The sequence below is a fragment of the Medicago sativa genome, chromosome 1 (genome assembly GCF_051527215.1).
Source record: "Medicago sativa cultivar Bolivia chromosome 1, Bolivia_mono, whole genome shotgun sequence".
NCBI lineage: Eukaryota > Viridiplantae > Streptophyta > Magnoliopsida > Fabales > Fabaceae > Medicago > Medicago sativa.
In genome coordinates, this window is record NC_140749.1 from 49,520,431 (window position 1) to 49,536,028 (window position 15,598).

General features: G+C 34.5%; 1 pseudogene across 1 annotated transcript; it reads right to left on the bottom strand.

Moving 5' to 3' along the window:
- Nucleotides 1-1,185: 1,185 nt before the first annotated feature.
- LOC146955073 (uncharacterized) lies at nt 1,186-9,969 on the bottom strand (annotated as a pseudogene). Its single transcript, XR_015016134.1, has 4 exons — nt 9,211-9,969; nt 8,555-8,651; nt 7,811-7,969; nt 1,186-1,542 (listed from the first exon to the last, which is right to left on the bottom strand). The product of XR_015016134.1 is annotated as an uncharacterized LOC146955073 (transcript).
- Nucleotides 9,970-15,598: the final 5,629 nt, after the last annotated feature.

Sequence of the window (15,598 nt, forward strand, 5' to 3'; positions counted from 1 at the left end):
GACAGGCAACATAAAGTTAATATCCCAATCGATCCACATAATTGTGTATTTCAAATATATCATTTTTTTTGGCCCTAAAAACCCTTTCCTCAGCTTGCACTTAGTGTTATCAGGACAACATTGCAAACCCCCTTTATAATTTGGACTCAAAGCATCACCGTTTTCATCTTTTGTTACATTGTATAGGTCACATCTGCAATCAATACATCCCATCCTATCTTCCACACCCCTTGTATCAATAACATGAATATTCATCAACCATTTCTCTACATAACCTTTAAGAACTTTTTATATTAGTTTTAGATTGATATTCTTGTCAAAAAACTGTAACCAATGAAGGAAAACTCTAAAAAGTGATTATTTTTTTAAAAAAAGTTCAACGAACAAGGAGCTTACTATGGGAACATAAAAGAAGGAATGTAGTGTATTTTATTGAGATTGAATGACATAATTTCAAAGAAGAGGAGAAGAAAAGAGAGTGGGGTTTCAAACAAGGTTCCTATTTAATTGGATCCATTAAATCGTGGGCATTGGTTAATTACAAAAGATATGGTTCAGTTCAAAATAGTTTTAAGATGGGTTTACCGAGATTTTACAATTAGATAATCAGTTTTTTTTTTTTTTTTTTTGTTGAGGGAATTAGATAATCATTTATTTGACCAAAAACAAGACTAATCGATTAATGTCATATACCTAATCGATTACTTTGACAATAAAGTGATCTAATCAGTTAATATCATAAATCTAATCGATTATTTAGACAAGTAAATGATGTGTAATCAATTAATATAAGCTCATTGATCAATTATTTTGGCAGTAAATGTAATAGAACATATGCAAATGGCACAATTTGAAGAGTTTGATTTGGTTATTTTGAAATTATACAAAATTATGGACCGTTATACCAAACAACTATAAAATAGCACAATATTAAAAAAAAACAACCAGGTGTGACAAAATACATCCATACTTTTTTCTATGAGATATCCAAAAAAAAAAAAAAACCGTCAAAGGTAGAAGTTTGACTATTATTGTCTTCATGGCGAGGTGATGAGTCAATATGACAAATAAAATAAAGAAGAAAATATAAAACTTAGTATTAAGTCATTGATATTTGTTTTTCTCTTTTCTTCTCCTAATGAGGATCAATTGGGTCATCGTCTCACTCATTAAGATAAGAAATACCGTAAACTTGTACTTCCGACAATATTGTAAATTATCATCGAAGTTTCAAAGAATATTCAAGTGCTAGTACACATCAAAAGGCCCACCGTAGAATTTACTGAATAAAAGATGATAGGAATTTTAGACATGATGGTGTGGTAGCTTTTCTGCCACCAAGAAATAAAAAAGTCCCATTACTCCAGAGTGCCTTATGCTGCTGCTATAGTTCGTCTCTAGAGTTAAAGTTTCACCATCAAATATCTTGATAGAGCCTGGTTGAGGATAACAAGTTGACATTCCTACAACATACCCTTTCTCATTTCCTGCTTCCTTTCCATTTCCATATTTTGGGTTTGAATTACATATTACCTTCCCATCCTAACATTGACACAACCAAAGTTTCAAGAATGTAATTAATATTTCAATCTAAGTAATAAAAACACATGTAGTCTAATTATAAAAGCTAAGCACATTAATACAAAATAACAAGATGGTTAAGATATAACTGGACTAAATAAAAATGAAAATTTATAACTCCTTTTTAACTTGAGGGACTCAATACTACAAATTTCCATGTATACATGTACTACGCATGTCACTAAATGTTGTTTTTGGATTTCCAAACTGTTGTATTTGGATTTCCAAATTCTATTATCTACCGAAGTTGTTACTAGGTTGAGTCACGACCAGGTCGCTCTCTTTAAGACGTTTCGTGGCACTACCCAAAATTGTGCAAGGTAGACTATCAACCACGCCGCCTCCAGGATAAAACAAGCCCAGCTACAACTGTTCGATTAACTACTGCACTGTAGAAAATCGTTCGAGAATTACACCGTCAAATATGGTACTAAGACCACTCTTTAATAGTGAAACCACTTTAATATGGTATTATTACCATTCTATTATGGTGCTAAGACCACTCAAATATGGTGTTTCCACCATTCTAACCTTTAAGTTCTCCAAACTTTCAATATGGTACTACGACCACTCAAATATGGTGATACCACCATTTCTCCTCAAATAGAAAAATATTTAAATAATTTATATACTGTTAAGATCATTCATAATTCCGACGGGACATTATTATTACGAAAGGGACTATGATCTTAATAGTACTCTTTATTCCGAAGGGACATATATTATCGAAAGGGACTATGAACTTAAGACCACTCTTAATTCCGAAGGGACATTAAACCGAAAAGGGACTATGGTCTTAAGAACACTCTTAAAAATATGGTTCAATCGATTGATCGAAGCCACTCGATACGGTACGTAACCGCTCTATTTGAAACCGAAAGGGACAGAAAGGAGTAGAAGCAGAAGAAACTTGTTAACACAAGTCGGAGGGAGAAGAGAAGAAAAGAATTCCCGACAACTCAATGAAATTCTTTTCGGTGTGTGGAATGCACTATGTGAGTTCTCTATTTATAGGGAAAACTCACAACTAATAAGTGAGAAACTTTGGGAACAAGTAATATGAGAAACTTTGGGAACAAGTAACATATTACTTTGCGATTAAGTAATTCACATATTAGATCTAGTACAAAAATATCTTAATTGAGTACTAAAATATATTAAATTATGTACCAAAATATTTTAGCAAAACTTGGGGACTAAGAAAGCACTTTCTAATAATGATTAAATTTATCATTTCCAAATAATAAAATATATATCAATATATATTTTTTCTCTAGTGCTTATGTACCCCCATTAATTAGAGGTACACCCCCACTATATAAACACTACTAATGTGTGTGTTCCATCCGATGTGGGACTTCCACTTTTTTCAATTCACACAACACTAGTTCTACCCAACATGGGAATTTGTGTTTAGTCTTTTAACTCAATTTCCACACATGTTCCAACAATCCCCCACTTGAATTTAAAAAATGGTTTCAGAATTAACGTCAAAAACGTCTCCATAAGATTTGCTAGTAAACAAAGGTGTCGCTTACAACTTGAACCTTTGCATAGCGAGTAAAATTCTGATTAACAAGAGTTGCTTACAGCATTGAACTCTATCTCAGACATAGAACTCACACACAAACCTTTTCATAAGGTGTATTCTAAAAGCCCGTGCGTTTATGGCTTTGCACGTGTATCCCGGTTTTAACGAACGCTCTAGGTATTCTGCCCCGAATCCCATAGGAACCGGCCCTTAGTTCCACATTCGTATAGGTGAGTCTATCAAGAGTACTCCTGTAGCTATGTACTCCACTCCAAATAGAGTATAGATCTCATTAAGAGTTTCTATTATCTCATCCTTCTATCGCTGCAGGAATCATGCTTTCTTACTTTTATCATAGCATGTTCTATCACTTGTGACTTGTTATTACCCATTGAACCTATTTCTTGGGATCTCCAGTCATGTAGGTCGGGTTACCATCACTTGTGACCTTTGGGCATAAGTCCCATCCTATTGGATGTGTTTAGGACTTTCTTTTTAGTAATTCCTTTCGTCAAAGGATTAACTAATTCTTTATCAGTACGTACATGATCTAGTTTAACCGTTCCTTTTGAGAGTAGCTAGCTCTCTATTTCTCTATGTGTTCGTGCCTTAATAATCGCCTCTTACCATTGTGGTAACGATTCTCAATTTTGTAATAGCTGCAGACTATCACAATAAATTAACACTTCTGGAAACGGTTTTATCCACTAAGGGATTTCAACTAGCAAGTATCTTATCAACTTGCTTCTTCACTAGTTTTCTCTAGTGTTCTCATCTCAGATTCATTCCATAGTGGACTGAGTCAATATCATTTGTTTCAACAAATAACTCCTCTAGTGATGCTCAATATGCAAACACTAGTCGCTAAATATTCATCTGAAAGATGTTCTATTTTATATCTTGTACCATTTAAGTACAATAGGTTACTCCTCATGAAGTAATTCTAGAGTCATAGTCTTCTTAAGGCACCTCATGACTCTTTCTATAGCATGGCAATGCTTCTCATCCGTCTACTAGTAAACTTGCACAAGAGGTTTACGACATCGGCAATGTCGGGTCTAATACATTCAGTGACATACCTAAGTATTGCCAATGATGCTCGCATCAGTTTTTCTAAATCCATCTCAAGTGTTCTTACACTTGATCATAATATATGATTGCAAGTTTACGGTGAAATAATAATATTTCCTTAAGAACTTCTCAACTTTGTGAGATTTATCAAAAAAAGTTCTCTTTTCTGATCTAGTAATCTTGAAACCAAGAATTACTTCAACTTTGTCTAGGTCTTTCTTATCAATGTTGTTGATAAACAATGATTTCACATAATTCATAACATGAATCTTTAAATCAAATATGAGCAAGTCGTCTTCATAGAGACATATGATCGTGCAAATATTATTTGTCACTTTCATTCACTTTATACTCATTCGATAGCATTAGAATGTCAAATTTTTCATGTCATTCCTTAAGAGTTTATTTTAAACCTCACAAAGAATTATCTAATTTACAGACTTTGTTTTCTTGTCCATGAATCGCAAAACGTTTAGGTTGTTTCATATAGATTTCTTCTTCTAATTCACCATAAAAAAGGCAACTTTCACATCCATTTGGAGTACTATCGAGTTATGAACGGCGGCTAAAGGGACTAGTACTTTCATGGATAGCATTTTCGTGACTGGTGAATGAATGTCGAAGAAGTCTATATTTTTCTCTTTGTCTAAAACCTTTGACTACAAGGAGAGCCTTGTATTCATCAACCGTTCCATCAGGTTTTAGTTCCTTTTTCCAAAATCCAAATATAACCGATTGATTTTGCAACTATGAGACAAGTCAACAAAGTGTCATGTTTTGTTAGACTCTAGAAAATTCATTTCATCGTTTATTGCTTTTAGCCAAAATTCAACATCCAAATAAGGATATAGCTTCGTTTAAGGCTTAATGAATCTTCTTCCAATGTATAAACCATAAGGTCCATACTCTTTAGCAATTCTTGCTTTCTTACCTCTTTGAGGTTCTATAACATCCCGTACGATGTTCTCATAACTATTTCTAATTACGGAATTTAGTTTACCCCCACTAGTGCCCCCACTATCCTTTAATTTACAGGGGTACTTACTTCATAGAAATCAGCATCTTTTAATTCTATGATCACTTTAACATTTAGGTCCTAAAACCTATATGTTTCGTTATTTATCGCATACCCGATGAATACACATTCATAGGCTCTACTAGTGAGTTTAACTCTCTTGGGTTCAAAGTCCGAACTTATGTCAGACAATCCCAAGTTCAAAAAATAAGACAAGTTGAGTTGTCTTTTCTTCAAAAATTTCTTAATTAGAATTTTTGTTCTTAGACTTGGGTTCTCTATACAACATAAATTTCAATTTTTGTTATAAAAATTGAACATTCAAGCATATCAATTTTATTTTCTAAAATGCACAGTCATCAATAAATATGATAAAATATCATTTTATCATTTCTAGTTTATGTGTCATCAAATTCACACATATCATAATTTATTATGTTTAGAGATTCATATTCTCTAAATTCTGATTTATATGAACTTTTGGTTCATATATCTTGACTGCAATAAATAAAATTGTCTAATCATATAACGTTGGAATTAAATCCAAGTTACTCAAATTTAAAATTAAAAGCTTGTTCACATGTCAAATATTAAAATCACACAACTAATAAAATAGAAGCAGAATTTAATTTTGATCATGTCATCAAAGTGCAGTCTTTTCTCATAAGAATGCATAGAGTACAAGTCACTAGACTTGTTCTTATAGGATTAACATCCTAAAATAATTGAGTGCTCAAATTTATATCCGTCTGCCAAAATTGATGCTCTAGCACATGGTTTTAATCGATAACATAAATATAATATATGTTGTAGCTTTCATTTACCAAAAGAAATTTATTTAGTGCACGTGCTGAACTGAAGCAATATTGGCAGAGCAGGCACACATTGATTCTAACAATGTACACTCATCTTTCAATTAGAACCGTAGCATCCTTTTTCATTTGTCAATGCACCGTACAAAATTTCCCAATCCTTGACAATTAGTTTTATCCTACTCGATCAGCCCTGTGTTACGTTAAATGTTTGTCTTTGTCAATCATCAAAGATTCAATAGAAAATTAGAAACGATGCATCAACACTCGGGGGTTCTATTCATGTACCAATTAAGGTTATTTATTCACAGAACCGTATTGTGAATTTCTTAGTGTTGTTGTTATAACAACATACACTTCATTGTTTCAGTCGAAAGATGTAATTTTATAGCTTGATTTATCCTTAATGTATTTAGGGACAACGAAATCTCAATAAGTAATTCCTTCGGTAGACATAGCAGATCGAAACGTCTTAAAATTGTTGTTTTTGGATTTCCAAACTGTTGTATTTGGATTTCCAAATTCTATTATCTACCGAAGTTGTTACTAGGTTGAGTCACGACCAGGTCGCTCTCTTTAAGACGTTTCGTGGCACTACCCAAAATTGTGCAAGGTAGACTATCAACCACGCCGCCTCCAGGATAAAACAAGCCCAGCTACAACTGTTCGATTAACTACTGCACTGTAGAAAATCGTTCGAGAATTACACCGTCAAATATGGTACTAAGACCACTCTTTAATAGTGAAACCACTTTAATATGGTATTATTACCATTCTATTATGGTGTTAAGACCACTCAAATATGGTGTTTCCACCATTCTAACCTTTAAGTTCTCCAAACTTTCAATATGGTACTACGACCACTCAAATATGGTGATACCACCATTTCTCCTCAAATAGAAAAATATTTAAATAATTTATATACTGTTAAGATCATTCATAATTCCGACGGGACATTATTATTACGAAAGGGACTATGATCTTAATAGTACTCTTTATTCCGAAGGGACATATATTATCGAAAGGGACTATGAACTTAAGACCACTCTTAATTCCGAAGGGACATTAAACCGAAAAGGGACTATGGTCTTAAGAACACTCTTAAAAATATGGTTCAATCGATTGATCGAAGCCACTCGATACGGTACGTAACCGCTCTATTTGAAACCGAAAGGGACAGAAAGGAGTAGAAGCAGAAGAAACTTGTTAACACAAGTCGGAGGGAGAAGAGAAGAAAAGAATTCCCGACAACTCAATGAAATTCTTTTCGGTGTGTGGAATGCACTATGTGAGTTCTCTATTTATAGGGAAAACTCACAACTAATAAGTGAGAAACTTTGGGAACAAGTAATATGAGAAACTTTGGGAACAAGTAACATATTACTTTGCGATTAAGTAATTCACATATTAGATCTAGTACAAAAATATCTTAATTGAGTACTAAAATATATTAAATTATGTACCAAAATATTTTAGCAAAACTTGGGGACTAAGAAAGCACTTTCTAATAATGATTAAATTTATCATTTCCAAATAATAAAATATATATCAATATATATTTTTTCTCTAGTGCTTATGTAACCCCATTAATTAGAGGTACACCCCCACTATATAAACACTACTAATGTGTGTGTTCCATCCGATGTGGGACTTCCACTTTTTCCAATTCACACAACACTAGTTCTACCCAACATGGGAATTTGTGTTTAGTCTTTTAACTCAATTTCCACACATGTTCCAACACTAAAACTAGAAAGTAGTATTGAAATATTAACAATGATTGCAATTATTTAATGTCACCTGTCCATATAGAGTTGATCCAATTGAACCCGCATGCAAATGACCAACTCCATAGATGACATAACCTCCATTTTGCACATGGAAACTTGCACTCTTCACATCAACACAACCAGTATCACTCACATTAGTTTTGCTGCAAGGTTCAACTTCATATTCTATCTGCATGTAGCATAGAATCTATGTTACTCACACTTGAACTACAATTTTGCATATAAGATGCTGCTAACTTACTCCCACCTGCTAACTTACTCTCACCTAAAAACCTAAAGGAGTAAGTTAGTAACCATATTTCCACTTGCTTTTTACTAAATAACCAACTTATTACTATTAAAGCTAATTTTAAATGCAAGGGTAGTTTTGTAACTTTTCTTTAATTAAATAAAACAAAAACAAAAAACCCTTTCATCAAAAACCAAAATGCAATTTCCTAAAAAAAATTAGAACACAATATTGCTGCCAACGACATATAGTACAATACCTCTAAAAAAAAATACACATCGCAGTCAATCACTTCACATATGCAATAAACAACTTTGACCGTTATCTTTAATTATCTATGATAAAAAATTATAAAAATTTAATATCTTAAAAATATTGATCGAAACAAATCGAACAACATTCATCTTTAATGACTATCCACTAACAATATAAAAACATTTTACTCATACATCTAACCATATCAAACCATATATTAGAATGCGAACGCACAACATAATGTATGTATTTTTTTGAGATTTCACTTACCTTGCAATCATGGTTCAGACTCATTCCTTTAGTCTTATCCGATATCTTCAAAGTATCAGTCACATCAAATATATAAATCTTGGCAGGCAACACAGGGCTGTCCCTGAGAATTCGGAGGCTCGGCTCAGGGAATGAAAAAAGGCCAGTGATAAAATCAAAACGTATTTTTTTTAAAAGAGCAATAGATAATATAAAACGAGTTTAGGCGAATACCTTCAAAAAGAGTCTTCATTCGCACCAAAACGAGACTTCCTACGTGTATTTACTGAAGCAAATTCATCAATCAACTCTTCGTATTGTATATTTGGTGAGGTTAGACATGTAAGATTATTAAGAGATCAATTTGGTGATAATTATCTAGACTAGATAATGTGGCAAAACTAATGCTTCTAGAGTAGAAAAACTATGAACTTCCTAATGGACAAGTTATCATAATTGGGGCTGAGAGGTTCCGTTGCCTAGAAGTCCTTTTCCAGCCATCTATGATTGGAATGGAAGTTGCTGGAATGGAGATATTAAGGGGGCCTAAAAAGCAATACTATTTTTTATTGGAGATACTATTACTACTGGGTATAAAAAAAATTGAGGCCCATCCTTGAGGGAGGCCCAGCTCGTTTGAGCTGTTTGCACCCCCTCAGGGACGCCCCTGAGGCAACATAAAGTTAATATCCCAGTTGATCCACATGATTGTGTATTTCAAATATATCCTTTTTTTTTGCCCTAAAAACCCTTTCCTCAGCTTGCACTTAGTGTTATCAGGACAACATTGCAAACCCCCATTATAATTTAGATTCAAAGCCTTACCGTTTTCATCTTTAGTAACATTATATAGGGTCACATCTGCAATCAATACATCCCATCCTATCTTCCACACCCCTTGTATCAATAACATGAATATTCATCAACCATTTCCCTACATAACCTTTTGGAATTTCAGCAGGATTACCAACTTCTATACCATAAGGGTCTGGAATATATGTATTTGTGCCTCTTGTTTCAGATCCAAGACCATAGTACTGTCCTAAAATAGTCTCTTGGCAAAAGCCATCATTTCTTCCAATAATAACACCTGATTGGCTATTTTCTGTCACATTTTTAGGTTGGTGGTATCTAACAACAGCCCAATGGTGTAGATAAGTTTGATGAAGAGGTACAGAATTTCCTGCTTCATCAACTAGTTCAGCATTGAAACTCTTGAGTGAAATATGGCCTCTTGGAAACTCAACATCATAATATACTTTGTTTGAAACAAATCCTGGACTCAGTTCAATCTTTGGAGACATAAAGACATTTGTTTTAATATTTTTATTGGTCTTCCTAGTAGTAGCTGATGAGAATGACGTGCTCAACAACAACAGTAGTACTAGTATTGTCAATGAAAAAAACATCCATTGTTGAGATACAATCATCATGTTAATCTGTTTATATAGAAACAATTGGTTAAAAGCAAGTAGGCATGTAGGCTTGAATTTAAAGAAACCATTAAGTTAACCATTTAAAATATGTGTGCGCTACAACTTTATGCGGATGTCATTATTTCTAAAGTGTGGGATCCATATTAATTTCACTCAATAAAAGAGAAAATGTTTGAGTGAATGTTGAAAAGAGAGTGCTACTAGCACTCCTCAATTTTTAAACTATTGTTGGTTTAGTTAATAAGCTTGAAAGAAATATTTATATACCAAAAGATTAAGTAAGGTGTTCGAATGCTCTAAGCCGGCCATGACGTTTACCAAATATGGATAATGAATTTAAAGTATTTGTTTGAAAGTTTCAATGTTTTCTAATGAATATACGGTTGAACGTATCACATATTCAAGCAAGTGTTCCGAGTTGTATGTCTTAATTGATATTATTTTAGAGTTATTTTATATATCTAAGAAGTTATTTTTTAGTATGTGTATATGTGTCATCTTATACTTTTAATCCTATTTTCTATCTTTATTTATGTGTTACATGTTGTTAACTTGGTTATTCAGTTATTATGTTTAACTAACTTTTATTTATGTCTTGCACTAGTTTGGATGTTTATCTTCCTTTTAGATTTATGCTCCTATATTGAGTGCAAGTTTTTTATTTTGTTTCGATGAATGATTATATTGTTAAATAATTAGTTCCTTTTAATTTGTCCTTATATTAGTTTTTAGATGAACTTTTGTGCTATTGACTAAATTGAAAATGTTACTCATCAGGCTTTCTTTTGATTGGTGACAAACCTAATATCAGATTAGAATTAATTAATGCATATGTGTCGTTCAGTAATCTAATCATATTAATGCATATGTGGCCCTAGTTTTTTTAGTGAGAGAAACTCCAACTTCTCTCTAAGTTTTCCTTTTCTTTCACTCATCGAGGAGGGGTGGTTTTAGGTCATTTTTTGACATAAAATCACCCCTCTACATCTTTTTTCTCCTTTCTTTTGATCTAAATAAGTGATTTTCACAAATACAAACATTTTCTTTTGTGTTTTTTTCGTGATTTCGTCGTCTGAGTGCGACCTTGTGTTGTTCGTCGTCTTGTGCGGCATTGTTTGATCTGGCATCTTGTTGCGGTGTTCGTTGGTTCATATTGAAAGATCAGCTTCAGTCAATCAGAGATTCAATCAATGATTTGGACGTCAACGTTGCAGATCCAAAAGCAAGAGTATTCTGGTGGTTTTGATTTTATCATATTATTTGTAGGCATTATGCCGTTGTATGCTATTAACTTGGGTGCTGTGAGTTTGTTCGCAGATTCATCCTTTACGTTTTTAGCGATCTTGATTCTGATGTATTCTATCGATTTGAATGAATGAATATCGTTTTGTTTTTGTCAAAAAAAAAATCTGACGTAAGTTATTTGAATTATGTTTATTCATAATTTGAATTACGACTTTTTTTATAACTCATTTTGTTCTTTTTTTTATGGTATCTGGAGTTCGAACCTGAACCTTACCTATATTATACATTGTTCTTATGAACTAGGGATGGCAATGGGTACCCAATGGGTAGGGTACTATAGTACCTTTTCCCATACCCGCGTTTGTAAAAAATGCCCGTACCCGACCCCATACCCTCGTGGGTAACAACTTTAGTACCCTTCCCCATACCCTATGGGCACCTAAGTGCCCGTACCCGTATCCATTACCCACACTTTATTTATAAAAAGACAATAAAAAAATATCACAATTGAAATAAAACTATGATCCAAATTTTTTTAAAGCAACTTATAAAATAGTAGAAATTGTAGTCTTTAGCCAAATAAAAAAAATCTAAAATATTCCTCGAAAATTAAAATAAAAACATTCAAAATACATATAAAAAGGTGCATGTTAAAATAAACATCAAATTGATTTAAATCATAAATTTGTAGCTCGTGAGCTTTGAAGGTGAGAAAAACACAAGAAGGGGGGTTGAATTGTGTTTTAGAAAAAATTCTTCGTTTCTCCTAAAAACTGAACACACTGATCAGAAGCTAAGCGAGACAGCTTCTGAACTGATAATCAGAATCTAAATGCAGCGGAATAAAACAGAGAGAGAGAAGAAGAACGACACAAAGCAATTATACTGGTTCCTTCCACAATCCGGAAGTAGTCCAGTCCCCCTTGCACTTCCAAGGAGATTTCACTATGAGTAATATCTGATTACAAATGCTCAAGCACACAAGCAAGAGACTTCCAATGCTCAAGCACACAAGCAAGAGACTTCCTTTGCTCAAGAACACAATCAAGAGACTTCCTGCTCAAGCACAACTGCAAGAGACTTCCTAACTAAACAAAATTACACAGAAAATTGTTTAAGGTTGAACACTTGATATACAATCAGAGGTGCTCACAATACAAATCAGATACAGACTCAATGGACTTAAGAATTTCTAAGATATGACTTTGAGACACAGAAATTCTAAGTGAATGCAGAACAATTTCAGCAGAGGTTTGGTACTTGTGAAAATCTTGTGAGTCTTTCGTTCAGCGTTCTTGCATTACCAAATCTCTAGGTCTTCACTCCTTTATATAGAGGTGTGAAAGAGACGTTGTGAAATTGCCAGCACACCAAAGAGTCGTTGTTGAAGCTTGATCTTTCACCAATGATCTTTTGCCTGATTTGGTTGTTGTCCTATGAAGAACAAATTTGAAATCCATTCCTTATCCAAAGGAACATCTATGCAGGCGAAACCGTATTCTGGAGCTGTTTTCTTGTCCTGTAGCGCGGACACAAAACAGAGTAGTGGAGAACGTGGTTGTACAATTCGTACAAAGTACAATGTCAACGCTTTCGTCCAAATTGCAAACACACGCCTTCAAACACCTTTGAAATGACCGTTGCAAACTCCACTAATCCTTTGTTTGTGTTTTCGAATCCAATAGACAGCTTTTGCATTGATAATTCTTCAATTCTTGATTCTTTGCAAATCCAGTTGATATTCAGCTTCTGGTGAAATGGCTTCTGATGATGCAGCTTCTGATGATGCAGCTTCTGATGACGCAGCTTCTGATGATGTGGCTTCTGATGACGTGGCTTCTGGACCTCTTGTCTTCAGAAGCACTATTCTTCAGGAGCAGCCTACTTCAGGAGCGCTATTTCTTCAGGAGCAGCTTGACTTCAGGAGCGCTTTTTCTCTTCAGTAGCAAGTTGCCTTCAGGAGCGTCCAAGCTTCAAATTTTTGTTGTTTCCATAGCTCTTTATTTGCTCATTCAGAACCAATGATGATGTAACTTTATAATTATGGTCCTGTACACTTGAACAAATATTAGCTAGTCCAATTTACAATTTTTAATACCTTGTTATCATCAAAACCCTTTAAGGTTCATTGTTAAACACATTTTGTTCCAACAATCTCCCCCTTTTTGATGATGACAAACAAAAGTATTTAAAATTGATCAATTGTTGTTAATCTAATTAACAAGTTGACTTTGGGGTTCTGAGGTTTGTAAGCTCAGAATCTGAGGTTTGTAAGCTCAAACTCCCCCTGAGTCTGATAGTCTATAAGGTGAGGTTTGTAAGCTCCCCCTAGGTTCTATCCAGGTTAATTAAATTCATTTTTCGCGCAATAATATTATCAGAGCTTAAAAACAAAATTGAATCATTGAAAGAATAAACTTATAGATAAGAAGAATGGTTCAATTAATTTTACTTGAATTTTGATACTCCTTCGTTCGTTCATAGCTTATACCAGTAAGGTAAAAAAATGATAGAAGGTTTTCAAAAATTTCAAATGCCATTAATGGGGCTCAGAGCCTTTAAATACTTGTCACATATACTCCCCCTTTTGTCATTATCAAAAAAAATTTAAGCATAAAAGACAAAAAGATATGAGAAAAACTCAACCAGGAGAGAGTATAAAAGAAAGTGAACTAAATAAGTCAGAGCAAAATATATGAACATGTATATCAATTGTCAGAAGCAGCTAAACAGTCAGAACCAGTAAGCATTCAGAAGCATAGAGAAATAAAACACGATGGTTTCAGAAGCAAGGACTAGGAATTTAAAACAAACAACAAACAAAAAGAAAAACACAAGGGTGTGCAACTAAGGGTTGGTTTGTTGTTGTTTCTTCATCTCCTCCATTTCTTCAATTTTCTTCTGCAACAGTTCTTCAAGCTGTTGTTGCCTCTGGAGAAGAGCTTGTTCCCTTTCCTTAGCTTCTTGCTGCTGCTGTGCCATCTGTTTCTTCAGAAGCTTACACAACCTGGCTTCTCTGGTCAAGTAATCCGTTTCAAAGAAGAAAGGCTGGTTTGCCAGGAGCAGTGTAGAGCTTCTTACTCTAAGACTCTGATTCAGATTTTCCATTAGCCTTCTGACTGAAGCTTGCTTGACTCTGATGCATTTAGCTTTGATCTCTTCAATAAGCTCAGCTGCCCGGTTCTGAAGTGATGCCCAGGAGTCTTCATATGCACTTGTGAGATCAATTGTCCTTCGTTGATCCACCAGATTATGCATCTGACTCAGAATTGTGAGAAGCTCAGTATTGATATATCCAGATTCCAGGATGTTTGTGGGTGGATGATCAAGGGTTTCAAGATCAGAATCACTGATTTCTAAATCTTGAATGGGGTTAGGAATTGGAAAGGTAAGGTGTGTTTGTGTGTTTGAAGATGAAGGCTGGTCAGAAACAATGTGTGTGGTGGAGGTTGAGGCTTGAACATTGACTTGAGAGATGTCAACATCCATGGGAGTTGGTTCTGGGGAGTGTTCAGGTAAAGGTTGAAATTCAGTTTCAGTTGGTGGTTGTCGTAGTGAAGTTGTTGTTTGATTGTTGAGTTGGGGGTCAATGATGGCTATTGGTGATTGTGGGGGTGTTGTGGGTTTTTGTGGTTCAGGTGTTTGTTGATGAGGGTTTTCTGAAACAACATTTTCAGAAGCAGTTGCTTCTGGAGTTGTTTCAGAGGCCTTTTCTGAAGTAGATTTGTCTAAAGGTAACTCACCTGAGTAGTGGAGAGCAAGACTGTCTAAGACAGAAGTGTCTTCTTCTTGCTCAGTTGCTTGTGGTGAAAGGGGTGAAATGGGGGTAGAGGTGACTGGAATCTGACATACCTTGACTGAAGAGCCAGCTACAGAAGTGGTAGCACTAGGTGCTTTCAGAACCGCTTCTGAAGCTTTAACAGCCACTTCCTTGACTTCTTCAGACTTCTTCTTGAGAAATTTATCACAATTCTCCAGTCCTGAAGCCTTGAGCCTTTGATCCCTTTCCTGATTGTGCTGAGCTTCTTTCCTCTTTATCTCAGCTAGCATCTGAACAGCTTGCTCATCATCTTCTTTCTTCATATCAGAAGTCACTCTTTTCTCAGGAATAGAAGCAGCCCTTATTCTCTTCTTCTCCTGTAACTCTGATAACTTAAAAGCAGCAAATTCCTTAGCCATTCTGGCCTTGGCAGGAGTCAGCTCAACCATAGAGCTTTTTATATCAACAGGTGCCTTTTTCTTCTTCAGCTTGGGCTCAACTTCCTCCTTTTCTATTTCATCCAAAGCTTCATCCAGTTTTTCCTTGTGATAAACTGTTTCAGCTTTCCCCCTCTTTCTTTTGACATCCTTCTTTTGCTTGCCCTTATCAGTAATTGCTTCTGAT